This window comes from Telopea speciosissima, chromosome 11 (genome assembly GCF_018873765.1).
Source record: "Telopea speciosissima isolate NSW1024214 ecotype Mountain lineage chromosome 11, Tspe_v1, whole genome shotgun sequence".
NCBI classification, from domain to species: Eukaryota; Viridiplantae; Streptophyta; class Magnoliopsida; order Proteales; family Proteaceae; genus Telopea; species Telopea speciosissima.
The window spans coordinates 49,500,126-49,515,031 of NC_057926.1; the positions used below are offsets into that span (position 1 = coordinate 49,500,126).

General features: G+C 46.3%; 1 protein-coding gene across 3 annotated transcripts in view; it reads right to left on the reverse strand.

Annotated features, from left to right (window-relative positions):
* Positions 1-14,906, reverse strand: part of LOC122645854 — a 61,733-nt gene that overhangs the window by 24,027 nt on the left and 22,800 nt on the right. The window lies entirely within an intron of this gene.

Genomic DNA, 14,906 nt, shown 5'->3' on the forward strand with positions numbered 1-14,906 from the left:
ATAGAAAGAAATGTAATGTTGAAAAAATGATTTAATGATAAGGTAATCAACTAGCTCATCTCATTTTCAGACAATCTACATTCATTTCTTGTAGATTATTGATATTTTGGTATGTTAAATGATAATCTTAGAGATGTTATATAGCATATTATATTATTGTGTTTATTTTAGTTCATAAAATCATAATATTATTTTGTTTATTAGGTGGTGAATGCATGTTATATAATGAATATATGTCCGTTTTTTTAAAAGTATTATTGCCGTCTATGTCGTATTATACTTGTATTAAATGCATACCGTATTATTAACGTATGCGTTTTATGAAGCCGGATTTTTGAAAAGTATTATTACTGTCTAGCCCGTTTAATTGCCGTACGTATCCGTTCCCGTTCAATTGCTGTTCCCGAACTTACTAACTAAGGCCGGCAGGAAGCCTCCCTACCTAGGGGGTGTATGGGGGCGGAGTCTCTTGACCAAAACTTTTTTTGAGATACTGAGGACATGTGCGACTAAAAAAGTAAAAAATCATGAGAAAAATCACATATAATGCAAAATAGGTGAACCTCGGATTTCAAAAACAAACCTCACAATTTGCTGGTGAAAAGAACACCTTTGTGTAGGCGAATTGTGATTTTTTTCCGGCGAACAGAACTTCACCGGTGAATTTGGGTTTTCATCGACAAAACCCAAAAAATGAAATATCCAAAAAAGGAAATTCTAAAGAAAAAGTTCCAGGAATGCTCTTGAGGGTCTAGAAGAGTATCAGAAGCGTCGAGATTCTGCAAAATTAGACTGGTAAGCCCTATTGGGTTTGACAAAGAAATAATGAAGTACATAGATTGAGGAAATAGAAAATATATTATTCTATGAGAACATTGAAATGGCAATGGAAAGACCTCTTGAATTAGTGAAGGTTGTTGAGAGAAAGAAGTCTTCCTATGGGGATATGGAATTATGAAGATGGAAGAATGTATAGAGCTGGCAGCTATAATATCAAAGCAAATCTTTCTTAGCATCTTCACCATCCACAACGAAACTCTCCATGTTTGGACTTAAAGCTTTCCAACCCAAAATTACCTTCTTCTACCACTGTATGAGGTTGCGCAGTGGAGCGGCGGTGGGCGCAAATGGGGAGGGGCGGAGGGTGAGGAGGAGGTGGAGGTAGAGGATGAGGTGAAGGGGTAAAATAAGAAATAGACTTTTTCATTTATGGGAAAGAGAGAACGCTGCCCTAGAGTCTACATGTACGTGCACACTGAAAAATGGAAGTGAACGTGCATGCATCGCCTTGGGTGGGATTTTTGTCTTCATGCTCGTACTAAGCATGTGGAAATAGACTTTCATTTCATCCGTGAAGGGGTTGCCTAGAAACAACTACAGGTGCAATTCATCTCCACCACTGATCAAATTGCAGATTCATTGACCAAGACTCTTCCTACAACCCGCTTCTAGTTTATGAGAGACAAGCTAAAGATTCACTGCTCAAACTCTTCATCTTGAGGGGGTGTATTGACCAATATAGCTGTTACCATTCAATAACGTGCTATATTGATAACCTTGTAGTTTCCTTTTACAATTAGATATCCCATACTTGTAATCCACGTACATGTGATAATAACTCTTTCTATTGTTATCACATGTAGAAAAATATTACTTCCTATAGGATTCTTCTCTCTTTATATACCCATTACTTGTAACAGATTTGCCTTGAGAATAATATACAACTTATACCATCAATACCATGGGGGTAGCGCAATTGTTTTGTGAGTTTTTATGTCTAGCCGTAGGAGCCATGTTGGCCACACAACCAGGTAGCATTCTGTTACTCTTTTTTATCCTCAGTTTTTTTTTTCTCCTTAGATCAATCATGTATTTGTTTTCCTTTTTTGGGAAAAAGGCTGGTATGCTAGCACCCTATGTGTCTATCTCTCTCTTCTTTCTTTTGAGGGGTAAGGATTAAGGAAGTCATTTCAAAGGAGGAAGATAGAGATAAACACATAGGGTGCTAGTTTACGATATACCACTAACATACTCATTCTTCTCTCTTTTTTTTTTTTTTTGATGTGGGCTGATGTTCTCTGTGCCGCAATGCAGCCTGCGCCTAAACACATGGGTCTACCATTCAAGGGGGCACGGTGATCATTTCACCCATCCCCACGTATTTGGGCGCAGCCTGCGTCCCCTGCACAAAGAACATTTGGCCTTTTAATATATATAAGACAATCATGTATTTGTGAGTGTGGTTGGTGACAACAAGTTTTTTTCTTTAACAATTGAACATAGACTTTGACCAGAAAATTTTGGACACATCCACAGTCAAGCAATGAAATACAAGGAAAGTAATCTGTCTCATTTTAAAAGAAGAGACTTGTACGGCATTAATCATCTTCAATCTTTTTTCTTTTGGTAGGGTCATCATTTCCAATCAAACATCAGAGAAGTGGAAAGTGGTAATGAGAGACTATATATAACTTCTTCGATTAAAACTTTTTATTTTAAAAGAAGAGATTCCTAAAGCATTCAACATTATCTCCGATCAAACTTCAGAGAAGTTGAGATTATACTAAACTTTGATTTTGAGAGATTAATTTCTCGAGCACTGCAATAAAACCCAAACAGTTGAGGAGATTTGCAGAGATTCTTCTATTGTAACTTCCATGATGAGAACTCAGAGAAACCGCCATAGCCCTTTTAGCTATCTATCTCCACCTCTCCTTTGCTCTACTCCATCTCATAACCTCAACCGCAACTGTTTCGCCTTACTTTCCGACAACCTTTTCATCAGCTGTGGCTTCCCTTCCAACATCACAAACTATAATGGGTGGAACTGGACCACAACGTGGGCTCTAACTTCATCTTCTTTGCGCAGCTCAACACTTCATCCACAACAACCTCTGAAGCCTCCGATCAAGGCGACTCAGTTCATAACAAAGAGGAATTCTTTATATTTGGAAAAAGCAACTAATTGTGTGCAAATTAATGGAGATACACAATGATAACCAAGCATGCGCATAATAATATCTCATTGAACAAATCGACCAAACTACAAAAGTACACACCAATTTTATGGCAAGTAATTTCCCAACTCTTCTCCCTTTGATCTATCTGTCGTTGAGAAGAAAGGCTCATTAATTTGGGGCAATCTTTGTCATTATTTATTTGATTGTGTTCTTGAATGCCCTATGGAGATCCTGGCTTTTAGGGTTTTGTCCCTATTCGGATCAAATTAATCTAACATAAACAGGGATAGAACCACTAACCTTGTTTCGCATCTATAGTGTCGATGATCGCAGCGAAAAATAAAGACCAAAGATCTAGGTGTTTCCCCTCTATTCCCAAAGTATCTGGCTTGATGAGAATACTGTATGCACATGGATGATGAACACTGAATATCTCCCTCTCTTTCCAGAATGCACTCCTCAGCAGAGGTTGAGAATAATTAGTTGTGATCGGTAGAGGAGGGACCTAACTCTCTTTATATAGTAATTCCTAGAGAGCCTCACTCATCATAGTCCCAATAAGAATCTATGTGCCCACACTAAAGCCAGTCCACATAGGATTCCTAATCCAAATGACCCCCTTAATTAGACCAATACAATAATTAGCCTGCGTTTAGGATATTAAACATTAGTCTATAATATTAGACTATTAAACCCAATAAGATTAAAATTCTAACAGTTTTTTTCCATTCTTAGGAAATTTTTGTGTAACAAGATTAACTTTAATTCTTCTGTTAACATTTATAATGAGAAATGGGCTCTCATTTAGAAGGATTTTAGGATACCTTGTATCTCTGGGTTACCTTCTAACTTGACCTGTGTTAGTTGCCTAACACTTAATTGTCTACGGAATTGCCATGTAATTAACCATGTCTTCTCACCTTGCATCAGTAAGGCCATCTGACAAACTTCCTTTAATAATAGGGACCCTCAAGTGAACCCGGATTGTGTCCTTGTACAAGTATCGTCCAAGGCCCTCCAGGGCCAGTCACATGGAATCCACTATGGGAAGCACAGGAGGAGTGGATTCCAAGTGAGTGGCCCTGAAGGGCCTTGGACGATACTTGTACAAACACACGATCCGGTCTCAAGCTGCTGCTTGATTCTGCCCTCCATCTTGGAATGGCTTTTAGACTACTACATACATTAATGGTTAATCATCTTATGAGGAATGAGTCGTGCAATACTTTTTGTGAGCCTAGGAGGAAAATTTGGAAAGAAATTTGGAGACTCAAAATTCAAATTTGTACAAGTGGTCATAATCGTGAGTGAATCGTTGTCCCCTCTGATTCCTTACATGGGGGCGGGAATGACCACCCTACCCCCTGCCCAAAGTGGGTCCACTCCTCCCTATTAGAGGAATTGGAGGGCCAAATCCAAAAGGATTCTGTCTAGCACCCTGCCTGGGCTGCATGTGCAGCGTCGGACTTGGTGGGGCGTAAAAAGACCGCCTCACCCCTGCTTGGGCAAGGTGCTCAGGTAGGGGTGAGGCGGTCTTTTCATGTCTCACTGTGTCCGGTGCTGCACATGCAGCCCGGCCAGGGTGTTGGACAAGAGCCGAGTTCGGTGCGAATTGGAGGTGATAATTATTCCATTAGCGTTGGAGTCGTCCTAAGTGTTTTGCTTGTTACGCTTGGTCTTGGTCTCGTATTTTTCTTCGTTTCACGCCATGGAGCGGTGGAGGGAATGTGAAGAAGATGAATCACTTTCCTTTGTGCTGTTATTTCAAACCGCAATTCGCGCATCTCTCTCTCTCTCTCTCATTTCTTCATCTTAGTATATATTGTTAGATAGATTGTAATAAGATGAGAGATTAAATAAATATTATATTATTTGGATAAAGTGCTTTAGTCCTACATCGGAAAACTACAAGAGTTATAAATGGTATTTATTATATTACCTTATTTATCTCTTAAGTTAAACCGAAAAAAGGAAGACATTCTCTGGTGTATGTGCAAGGACGGCGTAGCCGTTTGAGTGCGCACGCGCACGCATGGTGTGGGCAATGGGCTGTAGAGGTGTATGCACGCACTTAGTAATTTGCACGTTTGCATCGCGCTTCAAGCGATCTGATCTGGTACGTTGATTTTTGGATGTGATCAGATCCGTCGGATTAGAAGATCCTACCTACAGTCACGTTTGATATGGTATATCTGTTGTGAACAGCTTCATCTGTGGTTTATTCTGGATCGTTAGATCGAATGACAATAGATCTAATGGTTCAAATACAAAATAAACAGATATGTCTGTTCAAAAGAGGTGCTTCACTTCTATAAATGTTCAAACTCTCTCTCTCTCTCTCGCAATTAGTATCTTTCAAAAAAATTCTATCTTATCTTTATTGCTTTATTGAGTCCGTGTGGGGGGCAAATATCTTCTTTAAGATAACGATTAGGCGTTCAAAGAAGATTACAATTTCCTTCTCGATCTGATTTTTTCCAACAAATATTGTGTTGGGATTCTCGTTCCTCACATGGAGGGGGGCCATGAGTTTCCACTGAGTGAGGAAAATGAAAGGAACCAATGTCAAAAAGTCAAATTATAAAGGGTTCTTTCCAAATGTTCCCCCGAAAATGGCCAAATTTATAGTTGCTCCCTTGAACTTCATTAATTACACATACACTTCTATTTTTTAAACTAAGTATCACTATAGTCCTTGCTGTTAGATAGAGACGTTATAACATAATGGATCCTAGTTTTTGAACTCTGATGGATCATTTTGTCCTTGCATAAGATAAAATGACCAAAATGACCTTACCTGGGAAAAAAAAAAAAAAAAACTGCAACTCATCTTCCCCAATTCGTTTAGGGTTTGGGGAAGATGAGTTCTTGAATCAGAAATCAAGAACTGATTCAAAAACTCACACTTTTTCTTTATTTAATTAGATAAAGCCACTCAATGTGTTGCTTCATGAGTGCATAAAGTTTCCTGGACTGAACTTTTGTCCTAATAGAAAAGCAGCAGCAACAACAACTCACTTCCATTAATCATATCAGAGGTACCCAAGTCAAAGAGACGCCCAATTGCAAAATATACGAACTAACACTGGTTTCCAATTTCAGTTTCTTAGTTTCATATGGAGACCGTGATGATTTATAATGAAAACGAGAACCCACAAACCTTAACCAGTGAAGACACAGAAGTATTGTTATCGTAGTAATCCAATTGGAGGTATTCAAGTCAAAACACCCAATACGCCAAAAAACAAATTAACCTAGGTTTTGAATTTCAGTTTCTACCATTTAAGTAACTTGTAGAATTCAATCCTGAAAAACTAAAACGAGCATAGGAAGGAGACCATGATGATTTGACGATGAAAATGAGAACTCACAAACCTTAATTAGAGAAGAAACATAAGTCTAGTCAGCATAGCAATCCCCGGGCTCCATATTGAGATAAGCGGTGGCGCTCTTACACAGCTCTCCAGCTGCCTCCACAGCCTGCAACTCTGCACACTTGGTCCCCTGCGCATAGAGATATCCTTCCCCCACCAAGCTTTCTCCCACTGCTATCATGCAACCAAAATTAGGGTGTGGAGATGTGAAACCAGCCGATTTGTCGGTGATTTTTGCCGCCCGGCGAATGTGGGCAGCCTCAGGCGAGTGACTGTTGCTGGCTTTGCAGACAATAGGGAAGAGAACGCTCCCAAGGAGAATGACATTTTCAAGCTTCAAACTCTGTTAATGCTCAAAAGGGTTTCTTGGGTCTTGAATCTTGATTGCTTCGGCTTCTGATTCAATTGAGAGAGAGTTTGAAGTTTGAAATTGAAGAAGAATAGAGGAAGAGGAAGCAAAAGAGTGGTATGGATTATTAGCGCAGCGCATTTCTGATTCAAGAACTCATCTTCCCCAAACCCTAAACGATTTAAGGAAGATGAGTTGCAGTTTTTTTTTTTTTTTAATTTTTACAGGTAAGGTCATTTTGGTCATTTTAGGGGCAGAATGGTCCATCGAAGTTCAAAAACTAGGATTCGTTATGTTATAACGTCTCTGTGTAACGGCAGAGACTATAGTGGTACTTAGTTTAAAAAGTAAAGGTGTATATGAAATTAGTGAAAATTCAAGGGGGCAACTGTATATTTGGCCATTTTAAAGGAACATTTGAAAATAACCCAATAAAAAAAGAAAAGAAAGAAAGAGAGAGGAAATGCAAAGAAAGAAAAGTGACGGGGTTCTCGTTCCTCACGTGGAGGGGCCATGAAGTTCCACCGAGTGGGGAAGATAAAAGGAACCAATGTCAAAAAGTCAAATAAAAAAAATGAAAAGAGAGAAAGCGAGAGGAAATGCAAAAAAAGAAAAGTGACATGGACACCAACAAATACGTACAATCTAGAACCAATTTTTTTTTTTTTTTTGGTAAAAATCTAGAACCATTAAAGGAAGGAGAAATTGAGAGGTGTTGCGTGTGAAAACCTTCGGTGCTTGGTTCGCCTGCGGATGAGCCTACAAAAACCAAGCAATGAGCACAAGAGGGCCGGTGTGGTTCCGGCCTAGGACTCTCCGATGCTCAAGTCAGGTCTCCAATGCAACAGCGTAACTGCTAGTCAAAGCAAGATCAGGAATAGTGCTCCATACCTAAATATTTATAGAGTGAGGAGGAGATGAGACGGTTGGAAGAGTCCTAGTATGGTAGAAGTCCTTCTTTCGGAAGGTTCTCTCGCGTAGAGCGGAGTGGAGAGTTATTTTCGGGGTCGGACTCTTATTAAGGTAAGAGTCCATGTAGAGTGCGATTTCGTGTTGGCTGGGATCGTGGCTCGATCCCTATCCCGTGATTCTCGGGATGTGCTGACGTGGCCCGGAGATCCCCGGTGGGGTGCTATGGGAGCTTCAATGGAGGAGGGCTCGGCCTCGGAGGTCGGCCCAGGGGGTCGGCAGAGGAGGTCGGCGAGGGAGGTCGGCCCGAGAGGTTGGTCTCGGCCATGAGCTCTGCTAGGAGTCTATGGCTGACCTGAATGAGCTCGGCCTCAGCCACCGGCTAGCTCGCTCAAATCTGGCTTTGTCAGGTGACTCATCGGAGATGGGGTCGGCCCAATCTCCTGCTCGGCCCAACTCGGTTCTCGGACTGAGGTCGGGTCGGCCACGTGGCAGCCTCCGATAGGTGGGGTGTTTTATGCCTCATCACAGGCCCCCCCACTCATCAGGGGTCGGCTCGGCGCTGATGAGTGAAGTTTCCTGGTCGCTTGTCTGGAAGATTCTTGCGGTTGAGCCGAGCTTATTTTTTGCTGCGGATTTGACGTTGCACGATCTGACGGTTGGGTGTCAGTGCCACGTCAGCAGAGTCATTATGGCAGGCTCGGGAATTTGAAACGTCCTTTGATCTGGGCCGTTGAATCATGCTGAGCTCTGGTCGGCCGTTGGATCAGTAAAACCCAAGGATCATAAATAGGCGACTCCTAACTATTCATTCCTCACTGCTCTAAGTTATCGTCTTCTCGGCAAGCTTGGATTCTTCAGCTCGGTAGCGCTCGGTGTTTACTTGTTTGTGATCAGCTCGGCCCCCTTGCTTCGTCAAGCGCTCAGCTCTTCTTCAACCAATAAGTCTTCTCGCCAAGATGTCGCTTGGTAGTAGTCCTATGGGCGAGCTGTTCGCCAGGGCGGCAGAGGGCGCAAGTCCGAGCCGAGAGCTCCCCGCTCGTTCTCCCACCATAGACCTGTTGGGCTCGACCTCAGATGAGCCCGATGTCGTGGAGCTTCGTCAGGCCGAGGTGGCCGAGCCTCCGTTACTCCTGGAGTTTGACCACGCCGCCCAATCCATAGCCGCAGACCGAGCCGAGAACTCTGGGTCGTCCTCATCCAATGAGGAATCAAGTGAGGGAGATTCGTCCGAGGTGGGGGTTGGCTCGGTCAGCTCGTTTGCTGACGCCCCTGAGCCCGAGGAAGGCAGTGTCGGCACCATTTCGAGCATGATCACGGAGGCCGACCTCGACTATCTGAGGACGACCTATGCCATCCCCGAGGACATTCAGCTCCGAGTTCCTAACCCCGGGGAGATGACCTGCTTTATCAGGCCCGGCGAGGTGGCTTTGTACGAGACGTCCTTCAAGTATGCGTTCAGGCTCCCCGTTCTCAGCCTGGTGGACCAGATCTTGGACCACTTCCACCTGTCTCCTGGTCAGCTGGTGCCGAACTCTTGGCTGGCCGTGTACGGCTTCTATGCTTTGTTCTGCGAAATGGGCCGAGGTGCGAGTGTGGCGCTTTTTTCTCGGCTCTTCTTCTTGAAGAAGTCTCCCGAGAAGGGGTGGTACTACTTCTGCCGCCGATCGGGGAAGAGTGCGGCTCTGGGCAGCCACAAATTTTTGGTCGGCACGCCGACCTTCAACAAGTATTGGAAGCCTCATTTTTTCTTCGCTTCCATTCCCAACAGTCCTCTCCGAACCGAGTGGAAGGAGATGAACCTGAACTACGTCAATAGGGTACTACCCCTGACCGAGAACGAGATGACATCGCTGGACCTGATCCTTCAGCGTCCGCCCTTCGATGTCCTCCAGCTTCAGGACGAGGGGTTTCTTCAGAGGTGGCATATGACCCCTGGTAGGAGCCCGAGCCGAGCCCGTCTCCGTTGTCCGAGATGACCCCTTTACTTGATTTTCTTTTTCTTTTCTGACTTATTTTTGACATTCTCGATTTCTCTTGCAGTGGTCGGTCACATTCCCCCTATGGATACAGCTCGGCTAAGGGCCGAGACCATTGCGGATCGAAAGAAGAAAAATGCAGAGAAGAAGCCCCGGGGGGAGTCCTCCAAGGCCCCCAAGGGCAAGGCCGTGATGTCGGGGCCATCGGATGCTGTGGTCGGCCTTGAGGCCGAGAAGAATACGGGCCCAGCCGGGTCTCCGAGGAAGGGGAAAGGCCGAAAAGGCGAGAAGAGCCCACCGAGAGACGTCAAGCGTCAGAAGCTCTCGGTTAATCTGATGAGTGGTGGTCTTCTGCCCGTGGCTTCGCCCGCCAACATCTCCCGATATGTCCTGGGGAGGGCCTCGGCCAACAACGTTCCAGTGAGGCCGACCTGGCGCCTCTTCCCAGGGGACTCGGCTTTGACGTCGGCCGCTCACGCCAAAGAATGGCTGGATGCAGGTCGGCTTCCATCCGACAAGGAGAAGCTCGAGGCATTGTCTGACCCTGAGCTCCTCTCCACTCTATTTCAGGATTTCAACATGGTAAGTTTCCTTGTCGGCTTTTTTTTTTTTTGATTAGATATGATCTGTGTAGTCCGTCTTGATTTTTGTGCTCATGCTTTTTTGTAGGGCTTTGCCAAGGCAGTGGAGACTATGCTCCGCTTTGAGCGGCTCCTGACCGAGAACTATTCCTTGGACGTCCAGTGCAAGAAGGCTTATCAGGACGCCCAGGATGCCGTTCAGAGGCGTCGGGAGACTCAAGAGAAGCTCACTGCTGCTGAGGCCGAAGTGGAGAGCTCTCAGGCCAAGGTGGTCAGGCAGAGAGAAAAGGTCGGCTCGCAGCTCGCTTGCCGAGGTGAAGGAGAGGGCTAAGGAAGATCTCGGCCACGGCTCGAGCGAGGCGCGCTACTATCTCCAATCGGAGGAGTACGCCGATGTCCGCCATGAGATCGGGAAGCCTCCCTACGCCGAAGGTTTTGAGGCAGCCGAGCCGAGCTTTTGGCCGAGATCAAGGCGTGCGCACTCGATCTCAATCTCTCCCGTTTTGATGATGATGTGACTACCTTTGCAGGGAGATGGGAGATGAGAAGGGAGCCGAGGTCACCCAAGCTCGCCCTTGAGGCACTGCCCGGCCGACGCTTCCTCCGGGAGCTGGACCACAAGACCTCGCCGCCGAGCCTATTGCCGTGGACACTTCCGAGGTCGCCTCTAAGTCCCCCGCCGAGGAGACCGAGATGTAAATTTTTTTTTTTTTTTTTTTTTTGGGGGCCAAACTGCCCGTTTTGTAACCGTGCGGATCAGTCGGCTTATAATGAATGAAACAACTTATTTTTGCCAGAATTTGTCTAAGTACTTTAACTCGGCGCCCTTAGCCTTCTTTTCCTTGTGTATTCTGTTTTATTTGTGGCCAAACTGCCGAGTCGTTTCGCTAGCCGAGCTTAGGAACTCGTCTCCTTTTTACCCATGCCTCATGTGGTCGGCGGTTTTCGGCCATGCCCTGTCCGAGGTCAATGTGATCCTCGCCTTGGTTGGTTAGTTCGACGTTCCCTTCGGTCCGATTGGAGAGGCTATCATATAAGTGGATGTGTGGCCGAGTATCCTTCCTGGCCGAGCCTAATGCCTTAGCTTAGTTTTGTACTTTGTTAGGCTCGGCCAAATAGGGATGTCTGCTCTTGAGAGGTCGGCCAGGTCTATGAGGACCGGTCTTACGACTTGGCTGCCGACCTACGAGGGTCAGTCTTTGAGGTCGGCCAGGTCTATGAGGACCGGTCTTACGACTTTGCTGCCGACCTATGAGGGTCGGTCTTTGAGGTCGGCCTGGTCTATGAGGACCGGTCTTACGACTTTGCTGCCAACCTATGAGGGTCAGCCTTTGAGGTCGGCCAGGTCTATGAGGACCGATCTTATGACTTGGCTGCCGACCTATGAGGGTCGGTCTTTGAGGTCGGCCAGGTCTATGAGGACCGGTCTTACGACTTGGCTGCCGACCTACGAGGGTCAGCCTTTGAGGTCGGCCAGGTTTATGAGGACTGGTCTTACGACTTGGCTGCCAACCTATGAGGGTCGGTCTTTAAGGTCGGCCTGGTCTATGAGGACCGATCTTACGACTTTGCTGCCGACCTATGAGGGTCGGTCTTTGAGGTCGGCCAGGTCTATGAGGACCGGTCTTACGACTTTGACTTGGGAGCTTGCAAATACGTTAAGTGGTGGAGAAAGACTTTATTGAATCAAATGTCGGAACTGAAGCCGAATACACGCATGCTCAATTATTGAAAAAACTTCTTCAAATTTTTTGAGTTCCACGGTCTCGGTACCTTCTTGCCCCCCGGAGTCTGCAAGCGATACGTGCCAGGGCGAATTTGCTTGGAGACTATGTACGGGCCTTCCCAATTTGGTGCTAATTTTCCTTGTTGCCTCGGCTGGGATGCACTGAGTTTTCTGAGAACAAGGTCCCCTTGACGAAAGTGCCGCTCTTTGACTCTTGAGTCATAGTACTTTGCCGTCTTCTGTTGGTACGTCGCGTTCCAGAGTAGGGCTTTTTCTCAGACTTCATCGAGGAAGTCAAGGTTGGCTCTCAGCCCATCTTCATAGGTCTTCTCATCGAAGTTGAGCACTCGGTACGATGAAGCCATAACTTCAACCGGGGCGAGGGCTTCTGTCCCATAAGCGAGGCGAAAAGGACTCTCCCCGGTTGGAGTTCTTACAGTCGTCCGATACGCCCATAGGACGCTTGGGAGTTCTTCCACCCATCTCCCCTTGGCCTCATCTAACCTTCTCTTAATGCCGGCGAGTAATGTTCGGTTGGACACTTCTACTTGTCCATTTGCTTGTGGGTGAGCTACCGAGATGGGTCGGAAGTCAATGTAGAAGTGCTCGCAGAACTCTCGGAAGGCCGGGTTGTTGAATTGCGAGCCATTATTAGTGATGAGAACTTTCGGTAGCCCGAACATGTAGATGACCTTATCTCGGAAAAATTTCTCCATGTTATTCTCAATGATGGTGGCAAGGGGCTCGGCCTCGACCCACTTGGTGAAGTAATCGATCGCTACTACTACGTACTTTCTGTTTCCCGATGCCGGGGTGAAATCTCCGAGAATGTCCATTCCCCACATAGCGAATGGGATTGGGCTCAGCATTGGGGTTAACTTTGTTGCTGGTCGGCTTGGGATTGGCGCGAACAGCTGGCACTTCTCACACGTCTTTATGTATCTCATGGCCTCTTCTTGCATTCTTGGCCAATAGAATCCTTGTCGAAGTATCTTGTATGCAAGAGCTCGGCCACCCATGTGACTCCCATATATTCCCTCATGCACCTCGGCTAATGCATACTCGGCCCCCTTCGGTCCCAGACATCGGAGAAGAGGGGTCGAGATTGCTCTTTTGTAGAGCACTCCGTCGATCATCGAGTACTTGGAAGCTCGGATCTTGACCTTCCTTGCTTCGTCTCGGTTCCCCGGGAGCAGGTCATTCTCCAAGTAGTTGACGATGGGGTCCAACCAGGTCGGCCCATCCTCTTTAATGTGCTTTACGCTTTCTTCTTGTAGGGAGGGCTTCTCCAATATTTCTATGTATACTGATCGGCTTAGATATTGGAGGTCGGCCTCGGCCAACCTGGATAAGGAGTCAGCCACGGCATTCTCTTTTCTCGGTATTCGAGTCATCTCAAAGTGCTCGAGCTCGAAAATCAGATCTCGGGCTCGGCCCAGGTACGCTATCATCCTTTCGTCTTTCGCCTCATAGTCTCCGTTGACCTGGTTGACCACAAGTTGGGAGTCTCCTCGCACCTTCAACCGCTTTATGCCCATAGCTTTGCTGACTCGAAGTCCAGCTAGAAGGGCTTCGTACTCAGCCTCGTTGTTCGAGGCGGGAAACTTGAACCTTAGGGCATATTGGATCAGAAACCCTTCGGGGCTTACAAGTATTAGGCCGGCCCCGCTTCCTCCGGAGTTGCTTGAGCCGTCGACATTCATGGTCCAAATAGGGTCGGCCGTAGCCCCGACCTCTTCGACTGTCTTTTCTTCTCTGACCTCATGTTCGGGTCCCGTGCATTCGGCGATGAAGTCAGCAAGGGCTTATCCTTTTATCGCCGTCCTCGGTCAATAGCTTATATCGTATTCACTTAGTTCAACCGCCCAGGTAATCAGCCGTCCCGAAACGTCGGGTTTGTGCAATATCTTCTTGAGTGGCTGGTCGGTCAGTACCGCGATCGGATGAGCTTGGAAGTACGGCCTTAGTTTCCTTGCAGCCGTGACCAGAGCGAATGCTACTTTCTCGAACCCGGAGTACCTTGTCTTGGCATCGACAAGAACGTGGCTGATATAGTATATCGGCCTTTGGGTTCGACTCTCTTCCCTGATCAACACCGCACTGACCGCTATGGGAGTAGCGGCTAAGTAGACTTGAAGCTCCTCTTTTGGTTCGGGTCGGTTGAGAAGAGGCGGGTTCTCCAAATATTTCTTCAGCTCTTCAAAAGCTTCCTGACATTCGTCCGACCAAATGAAGTCCTTTGGGTTCCGGATATTCTTTAGGGCTTTAAAGAAGGGTAGGCATTTGTCGCCCGATCTCGACATGAATCGTGCCAGCGCCGCCACACGTCCATTTAGCCTTTGTACTTCTTGGATCATCCTTGGGGGGCTCATATCTTGGATGGCTCTGATTTTTGCCGGATTAGCTTCGATGCCTCTGACAGAGACCATGAAGCCGAGGAACTTTCCCGAGGTCACGCCGAATGCACACTTGGCGGGATTCAGCTTCATCTGGTTCTTCCTCAATATGCCAAAGGCTTCTTCCAGGTCGGCCAAGTGGTGTTCGGCCTTCAAACTTTTCACCAACATGTCGTCCACGTAGACTTCCATATTCCTTCCGATCTGCCCGCGGAATATACAGTTCACGAGGCGCTGGTATGTCGCTCCGGCGTTCCTCAATCCGAACGGCATGACCTTGTAGCATAAATTTTCTTGGTCAGTTCGGAATGTCGTGTATGACTCGTCCTCCTCATGCATCATGATTTGGTTGTAGCCGGAGTACGCGTCCATGAAACTCAGCATCTAGTGACCTGCCGTGGCGTCGATCAAGAGGTCGATCGAGGTAGTGGATACTCATCTTTTGGGCAAGCCTTGTTGAGATCGGTGTAGTCGACACACATTCTCCACTTTCCATTCGGTTTAGGGACCATGACGATGTTAGCCAACCAGGTCGGGAATTTTTCTTCTCGGATGAATCCTGATCTGCGAAGCTTCTCCACCTCTTCTTTGATTGCAGTTTGTCGATCAAGTGCGTAGTTCCTTCTCTTCTG